The sequence below is a fragment of the Neodiprion fabricii genome, chromosome 7 (genome assembly GCF_021155785.1).
Source record: "Neodiprion fabricii isolate iyNeoFabr1 chromosome 7, iyNeoFabr1.1, whole genome shotgun sequence".
Classification (NCBI taxonomy): Eukaryota; Metazoa; Arthropoda; class Insecta; order Hymenoptera; family Diprionidae; genus Neodiprion; species Neodiprion fabricii.
This window is the reverse complement of record NC_060245.1, coordinates 11,231,700-11,248,011: the sequence shown is the minus strand read 5'-3', so window position 1 is coordinate 11,248,011 and position 16,312 is coordinate 11,231,700. Positions and strand designations below refer to the sequence as shown.

The following is a 16,312-nucleotide window of genomic DNA, read 5'->3' as shown; positions in this document are numbered from 1 at the left end:
TTTATTATTTCTGAATTTGTAACTTACATGTATCATGTCTATTGTTTTATGCAACTTAATTTTAAAGTTTATGTACATCTGTTACAGCTTGCCTGATGAAGTTGGAAAATAAATAAAACCAACGAAACGTTGCAAATTTTGATAAATTGAATCTGATCAATTCTGTCCAAGTTCCCGAGAAAATTTATTATTCATTACATTCAACATGGATGAGAACCAAGATTTGGATACAGCGTCGTAGCCGCGATCTCGGCCGCGGTGCTCGCGCGCTGCATGCCGAACGCAACTTCATACGCTTGGCAGACGACCTTCGCAGTATCTTATTAGTGGCAGACTATTATTTTTGTGTTTGCTGATATAAAAAGAAGCATTTCAATCAATTTTATCCTTGTGGGCATAAATTTTTTGACTATTTTTTTGCGTTTACTTGCGTGGGTGGCAGACGAATTTTGTTGCGGAATTTAGGTGGCAGACGATAATTTCTAAGCTTCTTGTGTTTCAACTGGTAGGTAAAATCAGTTTCGCGTATGCGGCTATAAATTTTTTTTGTCGATTTTTTGCTGCGATTGTAACCCTCCTGTAACCCCCTGTCGCGGGGGTGCGCCGGCAGACGTTCAGATTATTATTATACGTTACAAACATAACTCATACAAAGAAAATGAAGCTTGCGGAAATGACCCGGAAATTTCTGTCGTTAACTCCCGGACTACTACGGGTCTGTCGGGGGCGCGACTCCCCGTACCGCGCCGGAACATAGCACGGCCCCTGAGGTCGTCTCGGGGGCCTTCCGTCAGGCTTGTGCGGACTTCCGTCCCCTCCGACTTACTAGGAAACCCCGGGGTCGTCACTTCCCGAGCAGACCAGGTTTTTACGCCCAATCCGCCTCCTGAGGCCCCCTCGTGGGCCATCCGTTGGGCCTGTGCCAACTTCAGTCCCCCTTGACTTACTCGATGTACGCGGGGTCGTCACGTCCCGAACGAGGGATTTAACCCCCCCCCCCCCCCCCCCCCCGACACCTGCGGTAATTATTATTATTATTGTTGTTGTCGTCGTCGTCGTCGTCGTCGTCGTCGTCGTCGTCGTCGTCGTCGTCGTCGTCGTCGTCGTCGTCGTCGTCGTCGTCGTTGTTATAGGACTTCATTCAATCATCCAATATAATAATCCAGTCGTACGATCCTTGGAGAGAGAATCGCTTTCACATTTTATTTTGCAATGTTCGATTGAAACGTTCGCATTTCGACGCCTTTAAGTGGCTAAATGTCGAATACATGTTGATATTGTGATGCTTCACGAGGGCTTTGAATTAGCTGTTGTGAAATTCTTTGCCTCGATGAATGTGCAAATGTGTAGGTATACGACTCTGGATCAGTACAGATTTCATGGCAGGAGCAACATCTTTCCAACTCTTGGACTTTATCGGCACCGCCCACGCGTACTTGAAAAATATATCGATGATTGTTAGTAGGTATTTGTATCCCTTGTTGCACGAGCTGTACGCGGTCATATCGACAAGATCAGCTTGCCAGGTCTCATCCAGTCCGCGTACATCTACGAATCGGCGCGGATAGTTGCGTCAAGCCTGTCTGTGAAGTTCGTCAGCTATTGCAGTCTTCATTGTTCCCAACTCTTCACCTATCAATTTTCCGAATTGCCGTCCAACCACTTTGGTTTCTCAATTGATACTAATTCCCTGCTGGTCAGTCCCAACGTTGGTGTTGCCTGCTCCCCGATATGTTTGATGCGATTCAACGTATTTTCAAAGATTTTGTTATTTATGCGTGGCTGTTTCAACTCCTTGTTGTGATTATGCGCGAAACTCTCAAAATTTGATTGAAAGTATCCACGATATCGACAGCCATAGACTGTAAAGCAGTATTGAGAACTTTTAAGGAAACTGCGTCGGTGGAGTGCTGCGGATCAGCTATGTTACACAATCGTTCACCGTCCAAATCATAATGATTGTCGTTGGTGGTTTCGAATCCAACACCCGGAGGCCCTTAAATAAATTTTTTACCCCCACCATGCTCCAAGAGTCGCCCGAATATGTCTATGCTCATCACTTGACGGTCATTGAACAAATGATGATTTTATGTTTACACGCCGCCAAAGAACGATTCCAGCCTCGCGCAACTCCTCAATAATGAAGACTATTTCGTTTGAATGGCTGGTATTGCCTGCAGCCTGTGACGCCATAAGCAGCCGGAAACGATCTACAATTTCATTTGGATCATCCCAGTAGACGTAATCGACATCTTGCCCCTCCTTTCGAGCAATCTCATAGTCGGGTAAGCCTTTACCTGATTTTTTCGGCGAGCCAACGTGTTCTGCAATGAGATTTCTATACTTTGCACTTTTTAAATCATTTCGAAGGCTTCCATCGGCTTGAAAACGTTTTCGATGCGCATTTGTCGTCGTTACAATTTTTATATAATTATTCTTGTCCGCGTCATTTACAACTGATGCATCGGGTGATTTTTTTAACAGTAATTCGAGGAATCCAGGTGTTCTCTCATAACTTTTATCCCCCACATTGACCAGATTAACAGTGAAATTGATCGGTGTATCGCCAATCATCATACCGCTTGTCAACTTTCGAACACCGTATGTGGTATCCAAATCCCTCTTTTTACTTGAGCTGAACATTTTCAAATATTTTGCCGTGGAATCCGTTGTTTTCTTCACCGGTGTACTTGTAGTAGAAATTTCACTAAACTTCAGTGTTCCATCATTTGCATCCATGAAATTCCCCCAATCCATATCCTCATCCTCCTCATCATCATCATCATCATCCCCGGTACTCTCATCATCTTTTTCTCCTTCTTTTTTCATTGTCGCATCCAGTAGTTCCGTTTTAATTTCACGTTTAATATGCTGCTGCTGCTGCAGCTTTGAAGTATTCACCAATTCTTGCAACGGCGTTATAAACGGCTTGAATACCTCTCCCATAACCTGTTCTGTCGTGTCCTCGTCCAACTTGAGCATCCCATGCTTCCGCCGTATGACATCGGATGCTTTTGATATTTCACTCAATGTATCGCTATGCTTACGAATCTTGGCACTCTCCATGTTGCAGGCTCGATTGTTGCAACGAAACTGTGGATGTTTATGTTAGTTCATGCTTATAAAGCAGTCAAACCCCTTCCTATATCGCCCCCCATTGATTTCGCTATCCTTGTCAATTACGGTAAAACTGTAATTGTCATCATTCCAGCATGCCGATCACAAGTCTTTCAATTGCTGATACGTCATGTCCGTGTTCACATGATCGTTGTAGATATGTTTCAGATTCATATTATCCTGCCGAAATAGCACCAATAAGTTTGCATTGTCACGCACTAGGTGTTTTGGAATGCGCGCGTACGTTTGACTTGGACAAAAGCTATCGATATCGCGATGCCTGCCCCTGCTGAAGTATGCTCGGATGTTATCCTGCTTTTCACAAGCCACATCGTCGAAAATCATAACAGAGTTAGGGCGAGCATCTTCCGGTTTTACAACCTCATCGTTTCCGCGAAACGGGAAATAACCCACACCCTGCACGGGTTCTAGTAACTTTTGCAAAAATTGACACTTTGGTCGGATGAGAGATTTCAAATAGACGTAGACATTTCCGAATCGCAGTCCATTGACGTGAGTGATGAATGCGAGGAGAGTGTTAGTTTTACCGCAATTGGATGACCCGCAAAAAATTGCTCTCACAATATTTGGCAGCAATTTTCCGTGTCGTTTTCCTATCTTCCTCCTACCACGTCAAACCATCTCATCGAAATTTGCGATAGGTAGTTTATCGGGCTGATCTTGAAATCTCATGATGCTTCGTTAGCATGGCAACGAAAACTGAGATGACGGTATGTAAATTCCGCCTTCTATAGAAGTCGCGTTAGTTGTTGCCCGACTATGAGGATGTGCACTCGGAAGAAACGCGGTGGTGGTTTGTTGAATAAAATCATCAGTCATCTCCCAGTTGAATTGCATGTGCCAGGGTATCAGTACTGCGGACCTGGAACGAAATTGGCCAAGAGGTTGGCTCGTGGAGATTTGGGGATTAATCCGCTGGATGCCGCGTGTGAAGACCACGACATTGCATACGCAAAGAATTGCGATATCGCAGCGAGAAATCTTGCCGACAAAGCGCTAGCTGAGAAGGCGTGGAATCGCATCTTGGCCAAGGACGCTAGTGTGGGTGAAAAGGCTGTAGTCTGGGAAGTCACCAACACCATGAAAGCTAAATCTAAATTTGGAAGGGGCTTAGCTGCAAAGCGGTTGAAACTTGGAGTGGCTGCGAAGAAGAAATCTAGAACTGGCGGGAAGAGTAAACAGCGGTAGAGAACTGTAAATCTTAAATCCATTACCACAGCAGCAAAGGTCGCCATGCGACTGGGTTATAAAGCTGTCGAGTCGGCGTTAACGGGTGCTCGTGCGGCTGCGCGTGGGACTGGGAAGAATATTCGTATGCCTCGTGTTATGCCTGTGCCTGATAAAATTGGCGGCATCCTGTCGTTTCTTATTCCTATTCTGGCCGGTCTAAGCGCTACTGGGGTCTTGCGGGTGGTGCTGCGGGTACAGCTAAAGCTGTCAACGAAGCGAGTGTCAACAAACATCAGTTGAACGAGGCCGAACGGCCGAATGCAACGATGGAGGCGATTGTTTTGGGCAAGGGATTATACCTGCGACTCTACCGCAGCGGAATGGGCCTGTACTTACTCCCGGCAAAAAACCAGTAAAGCTACCATACCGAGCTCTGACCAACATTGATTTACGCAACTATGCTAAAAATATAAAAATTTTGCATTTTCGCGGTGTTTTCATGCGGAATGATCTGCCGAAATCAGGACGAAAAACGCGAGAATCCGCAATTATCAATCTTGATAATAAAAACGGTCCAGGGACACATTGGGTTGCGTACAAGAAAAATGGTGACCATATTGTGTATTTTGATAGTGTCGGTGATTTGAAACCGCCTGAGGACTTGATGAGGTATCTCGGTGTTGGTAGCGTTGAATACGATCATAAGAGGTATCAAGAATATGATACTGTGATTTGCCACTAGTTGGGTCTCAAATTTCTCAGCGAACAACTGTAAAAAGACAAATGTCACGTGAGCAAGCATTAGTCATGCCGGAATCGTTGACGTTAACACTGTCAGGCACATCCTCCGTGGTGGAGGCTCAATATTTCCCCTCAATCGAGTTATCATCAGAGAAGAACTATGTTCTCGGACTCGTCGAGTTCCTGACATTCAATTCAATACCCAATATTCATGAGAGGTGTAATGAATTCTACCTGCAACGAGCGGACAACAGCAGAGAGAGCATCGCGATACCCACGGGAAGCTATGAAATTGAGGATATTGAAAATTTTCTGCATAAGGAGCTACCCTCCGACATCACCCTTTGTCTGACAGCTAACAACAACGAGCTGAACAGTAAAGTCACATGCAATCATGTGGTAGACTTCAAGCCCAAAGATTGGATTGGCCGATTATTGGAATTTAAGGCGGTTGAGCTATCACAAAACGTTACTTATAAATCTGAATTACCCGTAGCCATACTGAAGGTTAATACTTTACGCCTTGAGTGTAGCATAACCACAGGGGCGTACATAAACGGGCATCGAGCTCACACGATTCACGAATGTTTCCCAACTGTTCCATCGGGATATAAGATAGTCGAAGTGCCTACCAACGTCATTTACCTGCCAATCGCCGTACAGTCGATACATCATTTACAGCTGAGAATAGTCGATCAAGCCGACGAGCTGATTAATTTTCGCGGCAAAACGATTACTGCACGTTTACACGTGAAGTCACTCAAATAATGGGAATCGTGTTTGAGACGAAAAAGTTAGGCAAAAGTTACAAAAGTCAAACGTCATGGCCAAAAATCATCAGTCGCCCGACACCTCTGACAACGTTCACACCGCCTACGAGACTGACACCTCTGAACGTTCGGTTTCTCCAGAGCCTGGGTCTTCGATTACGTGGAAATTTTGGAAAATAAGAATTCGTGTTCGCTGCATCCTGTGTGTGTTACCATGAAAGAAATAATAAGAATACACAAACCTGTGGTATTCGACGAATCGATCGCGCACACTGAGATTCATGCTCATCAGCCGTTTGCATCATCCACCTTCCAGAACAACGATGAAATTTATATTGTTGTTCAACATCAAGACTTGTGTCTACTGCCCAGTAAAAGCTCTCTACACATATATGGAAAAATCACAGAGGATGATGGTGTGGCTGCGGTGACGGTTACGGAATTGATCACTATGGCCGTTTGTCATTTGTTTGAGGAAGTTCGCTACGAGTTGAAGGGTGTAGAGATTGATCGGAATAAAAATTTCGGCATCACCAGCACTATGAAGGGTTACGTATCCTCGACTCCAGGCCAGCAATATAGTCTAGAGAATACCGGGTGGTTGAGTGGGGTTAAGGAACTAAGCGATGCCGCTGGAAATTACGATGTTGTTTTACCGTTAAATTATGTGCTAGGCTTCGCCGAAGATTATTGTCGAGTCCTCGTCAATGCTAAACATGAGTTAATACTCACACGTTCCAACACTGATTTGAATGCCGTGATTCAGAGCTCGGCGACGGAAAACTTTAAAATCACCTTGAATAAATTCGAGTGGTTGTTGCCCTACATTAAACTGGCAGATAAACCGAAAATCCAGCTACTCAACTACGTCGCCAAGGATCCGGCCATATCCATGAGTTTTCGTTCTTGGGAAACGTACGTGTATTCGATGTTCCCGTCAACAACCCGGCATGTATGGGCAGTCAAGACATCGACACAGCTTGAGAAGCCGAGATATATCGTTTCAGGATTTTAAACTGCAAGGAAAAACGAACCGCGGAAAAATGCCAGCGAATCAGATCATTTTTGGTTCAGAGACGTAAAACTCTTTCTCAACTCTCAGTGTTATCCCTACGGAAATTCAAATCTTGAGATATCCAAGAATCAATACTTTGTGATATGTATGTCGGTTTCAAACGACCTACGACAACACAGAAGCTGAGCCTTTGCTATCGAAGCGTGAATTTATAAACCAAGCTCCCCTTATCGTCATCGATTGCTCCAAGCAGAACGAAACATTGATAAGTGGACCTGTGGACATTCGATCGGAATTTGACTATAGCATTACGTTCCCACCACACACTTCTGCCTACTGCATGATGTTACATGATCGCATTGTTGAATATAATCTGATCAGTGGTACTGTTAAAAAATTGGTATAAGTCAATTTTGGAATAATAATATGTTTAATTAATATGGATATTGAAAATAATATGTATAATTTTACTCGTCAAAATTTAGAATAAGATAATTTAGAATAAAATGAGAAAACTAAATGTAATTGATGGTAAATAAAAAAAATTGTTAAAAGCATTCAAATGGCCATTTCAAACCTTCCTTCAGGGGTCTTTTCCTGGAATTTTTTCAATAGATCTAGCGGGTTTTTACCCTAACCGATTTATGTGCGGCTTTCCGGCGCCAAACAAGTCTCGACAGGAATTATTGTGTGTACGTGTGTGTGTGTGTGTGTGTCAAATCCTATGAAACTAGTCATCTTGCGGCAAGCCACGAAAATGATCGACGGGGGGGGGGGGGGGGGGGGTAGCGCCGTGCATTTGGCGGGCGGGGGCGGCTAGGGGAGCTTGGGGGGGCGGCGCTGCGGATTTTGGGGGGGGGAGCTAAGGGGAAGCGCCGCCATCTTTGATTTCAAACTCTCATATTTACACTACTGCGAATTCAGAGCTCTCATGAAACAGTACAATATCGACATGTATTCTCCGTTCAGTAATTTAAAGGCCTTGGTATGCGAGCGCTTCAATCGAACTTTAATAAATGAAATGTGGAAGCAATTTACTGTCCGAGGTTCTCACAATTGGATTGACATTTTGCATGATTTGATTGAATCCTACAATAACTCCAAACATCGTACGATTCAGACGAAGCCAGCGAATGTTACCATCATCAACGAAAAACGGTTGTGTGAACGCGTTTACAAGCTGCAACAAGTCAAATGCGTGAATCGGAAGCAAAATTTCAAAGTTGGTGACCGCGTTCGAATCAGTAAATATAAGAATTTATTCGAGAAAGGCTATTCACTGAATTGGGCAACAGAAATATTCACCGTGAACAAGGTGAAAAATACCAAACCTACAACTTACAAACATGTCGATTATCAAGATAAATCCATCGAAGGAGGCTTGTACGAGGAGGAACTGAGTAAAGTGAAATACCACGATGGTGAAAAAAGTGGTCATGTGGTGAAAAAAGTATTACGCCAATGTGGAAATCAACCGTGTTTGAAGTGGTTGGGATTTGATAGTATTCACACAATAGTTGGATAGATGAGACCAATTTGTAAAACAATTATATTTATCAATAGTGAAATATTTACATAAACCATACAAAACGCATTTTATTCTGTATATATCCCTTAAATTATTTTGGATTGGTAATCAATAATACTTTATACCGCCATTAGGGATTATATATCGCATTTAGAAGAGATAGCTCTTTCCCGAACATGTTGTCAGGTCTACTACAGCTAATCATGCCTGGTTAGTAGTATATCAAGGTCGGTTCTGGATACAAACACCTTCTCTACCGACCAACCCGCCTATCCGCGTATCCCAGATGCAAACCCTTGAAGGTAACCTCACGCTCGTAAGATAAAACATGCATTGCCGACCGCTCGTCAGTAAGAAAATTTCCCGAATGACCTTGATCGTTGGTAAAAAATCCTCCAAATGACCATGGTTGTCGGTAAAAGATCATCCAAATAACCATGATCGTTGGTCAAAAATGCCTGAAATTGCCATAATATTACCCGTTGTGGGTTAAATTGTGCTGTTTGTCGGTGAAGAAAATCATTCTCATCGAGCGGAATCAATAACTGCATTACCGAGCGCACTCCGTGAATCCTCGAACATTCGACCGAGAATCCTGGCATGTGTCAGGTTTTGAGAGCTTCCAGAAGGTTCGAAAAGATTCTCCGGCGATCGAGAGGTTTCGAGGGTGGAGGTACGACGTTGAAAAGCACATGCAACGGCCTGGAATGAATCGACTGTGTTTCGACTGAACGGTGAGCGGCCTACCGACAACGGATTGCGGTGCGACGTTCAATTCTGGAAGGTTCTGAAATTTGTATGCGGTTGCTTCGACCCTGAACGAATGTAGGCTAACAAACAATGAATCAAAGACACATCATTTCGGTAGCTTCTAGGAGTTTTTCAAGAATTCTGTGTGCCTGGTGAAAGGAATAAAGCTATAAAAGTCCAAATTTCAGGCCAGAGAGATAGTCTTGCATCTTCAGCTATCATAAAGAATAATTCAAACAAAGCAGAATCAAGAAAGCGAATCGATCTGTTCTTAAAAAATATTCACGACTTGAAAACCGTTATCAACCAGAAGTCAGGACTCAACCAAGTGACAGAAAAGTTTGCAAATCTAAATTTATTAAGAAACACGTAACTGCTAGACATTTAAAAGAAATGGATTTCACAAAACTCAACAAAGGTGCAAGCATGAAAGAATTTCTGCCGACGAAGAAATTGACAGAGCTGGAAATTTTCAAAATCTACAGATTCACCAACATTCGACGAGGTCAAACAAGGTTTGGGCAGCGTGTCGTAACAGACCTGAACAACGAATTCAGCGTATTCTTACCGGCACGCATTGTGCGACTGCTGAATGAGGACGAGACCCAATATCAGAAATTGGTGCTGACGATGGAGGAGGAGCGATTGCTCTTGCAGTATCTGGGCGGTCAGTACGGTCAAATTGAATTCGAAGATCCGTCGACCCTCGCCTAATTTGTACACCGTACCCGGACAACGTGTGCAGTGTCTCCTTCTTACCAGCATGGACCGTGCGACTACTGAACGTGATCAAGAACCAATTTCAAAAACTTAACAAAAAAACTTTCGAAGAAGTTTCCAATTATTCTACGTTTCATAACCTTCAAGAGAATTGTATGAATTTTATCACAAAGCTTTTATTTTTCTGCTGTACTCATCATATGTATATACATTAACTGTGTATAGATATACTACCACTACGTCGGATGCTGTTGTTTACAGCTCACTGAAACATGTAATAATTTTGGAAATTTAAGATATGATGTATCACACACAAAAGTATTTATCAAATTTGTTCTAAAAGTTGTGAAATGATACCTTAGAAACGTAAGACATGTATGTATCACAAAAGTTTCAAGGTTTATGAAGTCAAAAAAAGCAAAAAAATAGAAAAAAAAAAAATAAAGAAACCAATTAATCGGACTTGTTATAAAAGTCATGAAATTCATTGTATATTACTCTTCATCTTACACTTTCTGGAATAACCTAGTGCCATTTCCCTCTCTTACCAAGCGGGCTGACACACCCGCTTGGTGAATAAATATTTCGTTCCGGCTCCCATCCCCGTAGGCTGTGATCGCAAGTTGAATCGCTATAACTAAGAAGTCTCGGGGCAAGTAGTGGGCCCATTCTCGCGGCACACGCATATTGAATAAAATAAATACGTACTCCATTTTCTGAAAAAAAACGTTATTACATGGCTGAAATCTTGATTATTGATCACAGAATGTTATAAAAAAAAAGTATTCTTGTACAACTCACCGATCAAAATCACAATGTATTTGAAATGTTTTTTAAAGGTTTTTTTCTTGAAAATAACCTGAAAAAAAACGCACACACGTTAAATTATTTCTATTCACTGAAGTAAAATCAAAAATTGTTGCACACTCAAGGTAAAAAAACTGTATAAGTGCACTGATTTCAATCACCCACCTTGACAGTTGAAATTTCAACTGTTGATGAATTCATCCGACGTATGGAGCACCCCACCCTTTTCACAGCTTCTTCATATGTTTTAGGTTCACGATTAAACTAATATTAAATCATAAAGTGGTCGACACTTGCCGGTTACGTTTGCATGATATAACCTTCTCACTCCGTCCTATTGCACTAGTGCGCAGACCTCGAAATCGTGAAACTGACACCGCGGTACAAAGTAAAACATCCCCGTAACGTTCTCGGTGAACGATATCTACTAAGCCTGTCACAGTTCCATGTATAACTCTAGCGATTAGTTCACTCTCACAGCTCTTTCTCGTACATGAGGCGTGCGAAACTTCTTCGCCAAGTTCCAAGAACTACCTTGCCATCTTCCACGCTCTGCAGGTTCGTTCGAGTAATATCTTAAAATTTTTTCGCTGAAGAATATTGCATACGGTTGTTCACGAATTTTCGGCAATGTGTGAGTCACGTCGTTGTTGACCCATAAAAGGGACCGTGTCAGCGTTGAGCGGTCATTCTAGAGCAAGCTTTGCAACTCTATCTTTGTCAAGTGCGTGATCGAAGAAGAAGAAACATGGATTCCGGAAAGTGTTTGAAATTAATACAAATCATGGAAACGGCGTTCAAGATTTTATCTGAAAAATCGTCACCGGCAGAGAATGCAAAATGGATTCGATTCAGAACCCAAAATACCAGGCTTTTGAATAAAATCTTACGCAACAACGCCTCATCGATTGGGGAAAATACAAGAATTTTGACTACAATTGGAATTCTGAAATCGCTGACAGCCAAATTTCAACAATTTCAAGGAGTGCATGACCGATTACGAAACCGACGAAGGAGCGATCGAGTACCGTGGGAAGATTTGGAGACAGCTTTCGAGAGTCGAATTAGAACGGGAGCCATTATCAATCCGCGGCACAAAGATTTGAACAGGTTTTTGGCAGATGCGAAACACCTCGTCATTGCAAGACTGAAGAAAATGCTACAAAAAGTGGAAAGTTTGAAAGCAAACTGTGTCTTGTGTTGTAAATTCAATATAATAAAAAACGCCGAACATGTTGAAGAAATGAAATATTTCGATACCGGAAACCAGATCATCCTCCAGCCAGCTGATATACACAGGTGGTTCGAAGAGAACGTAAAGCAAAGAGTGTTGACCAAGGTGGAAGATTTTCAAAAGAAAGACTCTGGTTGGTCGCTGACCGAAATAATCAATTTGACTGTGAATCTGAACAAGTACGTGCCACTACGAGGCGGTGTGTTCACATACACACCACTACCCATAGATATTCAAGATAAGAAGGCTGTCGTCAACATCCGCAACAGCGACTCATATTGCTTTCTATGGTCGGTCACCGCAGCCCTCTTTCCAGCCAACAAAAATTCCAGCGTGGTTACTTCATATCCACATTTCAGCTCAGTGCTACAATACGACGGTTTGCATTTTCCAATGTCTTCCGATCGGATTCCAAAATTTGAGAAACTTAACGGTCTTCCAATTAACGTTTATGATATAGATTGTATTGAAAATAAGCGCAGTGAAATTGTATCCATTTATTTAAGCCGAAACAAGTCTGATAAACCTACAATCCATCTTTTAGTAATGGAGTCCGGAAACGACGATGACGATGATGGTATGGAAAATATTGAAAAGAATGTAACACATCATTTTGCATGCATTCGGAATTTATCGCGGTTGACAAGTTCCCAAATTTCTAAACGTGATGGTCGTACTTGGTTGTGCGATAGGTGTGTATCACACTTTCAATCTGAATCCGGTGTTTGTTCAAGCACAATGTAGATTGCATGAATTTGATTAAAACCAAAGTTATCTTACCAGCAGATGAAGACAAGATTCTCAGATTTGAAAATTTTCAACACAAAGAAACCGTCCCGTTCTGCGTTTACGCAGATCTAGAATGTTTACTGCAGCCCACACATGAAAGTTTTGGGGAAAATAGAACAATTTATCAGCAGCATTCTCCGTACAGTATAGCTTACTATCTACCTTGTGCGTTTAAAGTTTCGCTTTCAAAATTCAGAATTATTCGCGGAGAAACTTGCATCCAATGGTTTGTGAATGAGTTAAAGGAATTGGCACATTCGTGAAGGGGACTGTTGACTGTCGTTACCATGAAAGCACTAAATTTCAATCAGATCAACAAATTTGATTTATCGACGATCCGTTATATTTGCAAAAACCCGTTTACACCCACAGACGTAAAACATAGTGATCACTGTCATTTCACGGAAAAGTACAGTGGTGCTGCTCACCGCAGCTGTAATCTAAATTACCAAAATTCGCACACTATCCCAGTGATATTCCACAATCTGTCGGGTTATGATTTGCATTTTCTGATCAAAGCCCTGGCAACGTCATTCGAAGTTACTCTTAAACTTTTACCTGTTAATAAAGAAAAGTAAATTTTCTTCACTAAACTCGTTAAGGGAACGGATGTAACGTTCCGTTTCATAGATTCGTACCGTTTCATACCTAGCAGCCTCGATAAATTATCATCGTATCTGGACGATTGTCAAAAAACAATAACACGTAAATTCTGCAGTAGCGTGAACATGTTTCGGTTATTGACGAGGAAAGGTGTCTTCCCGTACAAATACATAGGCAGTTGAGAGAAGCTCGAGGAGCAACATTCACCAGCCAAAGAACAGTACTATTCAAAATTGAATGACCGGAATATATCAGACGACGATTACGCACACGCGTGCGACATATAGCGAACTTTCAATGTTACAACTTTGGGAGAGTATTCGAACTTGTATTGACAGACGGACGTGTTTCTACTAGCCGACGTATTTCAAAATTTTTGACAGAATTGTTGGACGCCGTACAAACTAGACCCATTACATTACTATACAGTGGCCGGTCTGTCGTTTAATTCAATGTTAGAATGTACAGGCATCGAACTCGAGCTTCACACCGACATAGATATGGTTATGTTTATCGAAAAAGGTATTCGAGGTGGTGTGTTACAGTGCTCGAACAGATACACAAAGGCTAAGGATAAATATATGAGAGAGGATTTCAATCCAGAAGTCGGAGAATCTTCTCTCATGTACTTTGACGTTAATAGTTTGTACGATGCAGCTATCAGCTTTGCTCTGCCGTGTAATTCCTTTGAATGGGTGTCAGGTTTCACAGAGTGCGACGTTCGTGCAATCTCGAATAATGCGAAGTATGGTTACATGCTGGAGGTAGATTTGGAATATCCTAAAGAACTGCATGAAACTCATAAAGATTTACCATTGTGTCCGGAGCACTATGTTTCTCCGATTTGGAACAATAAACAGTCTAAATTGACGGCCACGCTACTTTCCAAGAAAAACTACTTTGTTCACTGTCGCGTATTGAAGCAATGTTTGGAATTAGGCTTAAAAGTATTCAAATTTCACAAAGTTCTCAAATATCGGCAAGCACCGGGGCTAAAAAATTACATAGATTTAAATACCGATTCACGGAAAAAGTCTCAGAACGAATTCGAGAAAAATTTTTACAAACTGGTGAACAACGCAGTTTTTGGCAAAACAATGGAAAACGTGTGAAATTATGGAGATGTTTGATTGATCACCGAATGGGATGGACGGTACGGTGCTAGAGCTACCATAGCCGAACCTAATTTTCACAGCTGCACCGTTCTCGACAAAGAGATGACTAACGTCGAAATGAGTAAAACGAAAGTCAAGTTGAATAAACCATTGTATGCAGTGTAACGTGGCATTTCGGGTAGGAATGCGCGTTACAAGGCACTCCCTGAACCTTGAGCGGAGTCCAGGAATAAGGGTTTCTGGGATCGAGTCGCAAAATAATAATAGAGAGCGTCAGAACTGGAGTCACGCATCCGAGTTTCGACAGGGACGCAATAGCGAATTACGACTAAGATATTGCAGGCTTTTGTTTTTATTTTTTTTCTTAAGTACACCGGCCACAAGCCAGCAACCAACACCGACGCCGAAGATATTTCGAGGCAAGGTGAAAACGCGTAGATCTCGCGTAAAACATACCGAGGCCGCGGAGGGGTAGCCAACGCAGATCCCTGCAGCCCGGGAATCCAAGGCGGACGCGATTCTCGCTGGCGGCCGGCGCGCTGCAGCCTTCCCGCTCACCCCACCTACACCTGACCAAGGCAACCGGGAGAGACCGGCTAGCGACGAGGGAGCACCACCCCTCCCAACCCCAAGACACCGTGGAGCTGCGCGGAAGACGACATCGCGATCTAGCGTTAAGTTCTGCATCGCGAAGCGACGACAGGTGCGCGTCAAGTTGCGCAATCTCTGAGATCAATGACAGATCGATTGTTACGCATTCTTAGGGTGATGACGTTATGAAGGATTAGCCTGACGAGATTGGCGTCGCGGCCGATCGACCATCTGAGATTACTCTCGTTCTGGCGATCTAGCAAAGCGGTGTTATCTATTGGCGTTGAAATTGAGTTTCAGTTTTGCTTTGTTTCTGCTACTTGAACAAATTTTGAGTGTCGTAGCGGGGAATTGCATTGAGTTTCGTTCTCATCTCCTTCCGTTGCTTGGGGAAAATTTGACTGGCGTTACGAGGGACGATGGCCGACCACCGCCACGAGGGAGTCGGAGCTTTTGTGTCATGGATGTGGAGCGGTCAGCGTTGCTGATTTTCTCGCGATCAAATTTCGAGAGTAATTGAGCGAGGGCTTGTCCGAGAAAGGGTAGCCGTTTGTAATTTGCATGACGAAAAATCCCCGAAATTCGTTTGCTGATTTTTTCGTTTGGGGACCGTTGCCTGAGTTGCGCGGAATAATGTAGAGCCAATTTCAAGTGACCGAGCTGGTGGAGTAAGGTCACGGGTTCGAGTCGCGACAAGACAACTGCAATTTGGAAGTAACGAAATTCCGTTACTCTGGGTCACGTCAATTCAAGTACGATAAAGCGTAACTTCGCGTGTAGGTCGCGAGTCGTCAAAGGGGGAGCGTTCGCACTCGCCAACTGCGTTCAGAAGTCGCGAAGAAAGCCAAGTCCGGATGCGTTCAGATAACAGCCAGGCGATTGCCGTGGTGACCGACGCCATTAAAAATAACGGCTAGAGATGCGAATAGCTCGTCCAGTCACATTCTTTTGTTTTAGTTTATGAATTATTGTTTATTAGTAAGGTGGCGATTAGCGTACGTAAGCATAAGAAATTTTCTAGATTTATTAACGGTCGCGGTTAGCGCGTCGATTATGATTTGGGTTTATTTTTTGTCTAGCGGTTAATTGTTGAGCGGCGATTAGCGCCGTAGTTAGTAGAGGACGGTCGCGGCTAGCGCGTCAAGTCAAATTTCGTCTTTAGTTTTGAGTTGTTGTTAATTTTTCAGACAGCGACTAGCGCGAGTAGGCATAAGAAGTCGTTCAGATTTAGTTACGTTTTTTTTCTGCCTTTCTTATAATGTGATTTATTTTAGAGGTTAGGTTTGCAAATTAACAAGACCTGGTGTTGCTCCGAAAACAAAGATTTTTATTTTATCCTTT

At 42.8% G+C, this 16,312-nt stretch overlaps 1 protein-coding gene across 1 annotated transcript in view; it reads right to left on the bottom strand.

The window, feature by feature from the left end:
- The window catches only part of LOC124186843 (regulating synaptic membrane exocytosis protein 1), a 1,552,625-nt gene that overhangs the window by 1,275,713 nt on the left and 260,600 nt on the right, over positions 1–16,312 (bottom strand). The window lies entirely within an intron of this gene.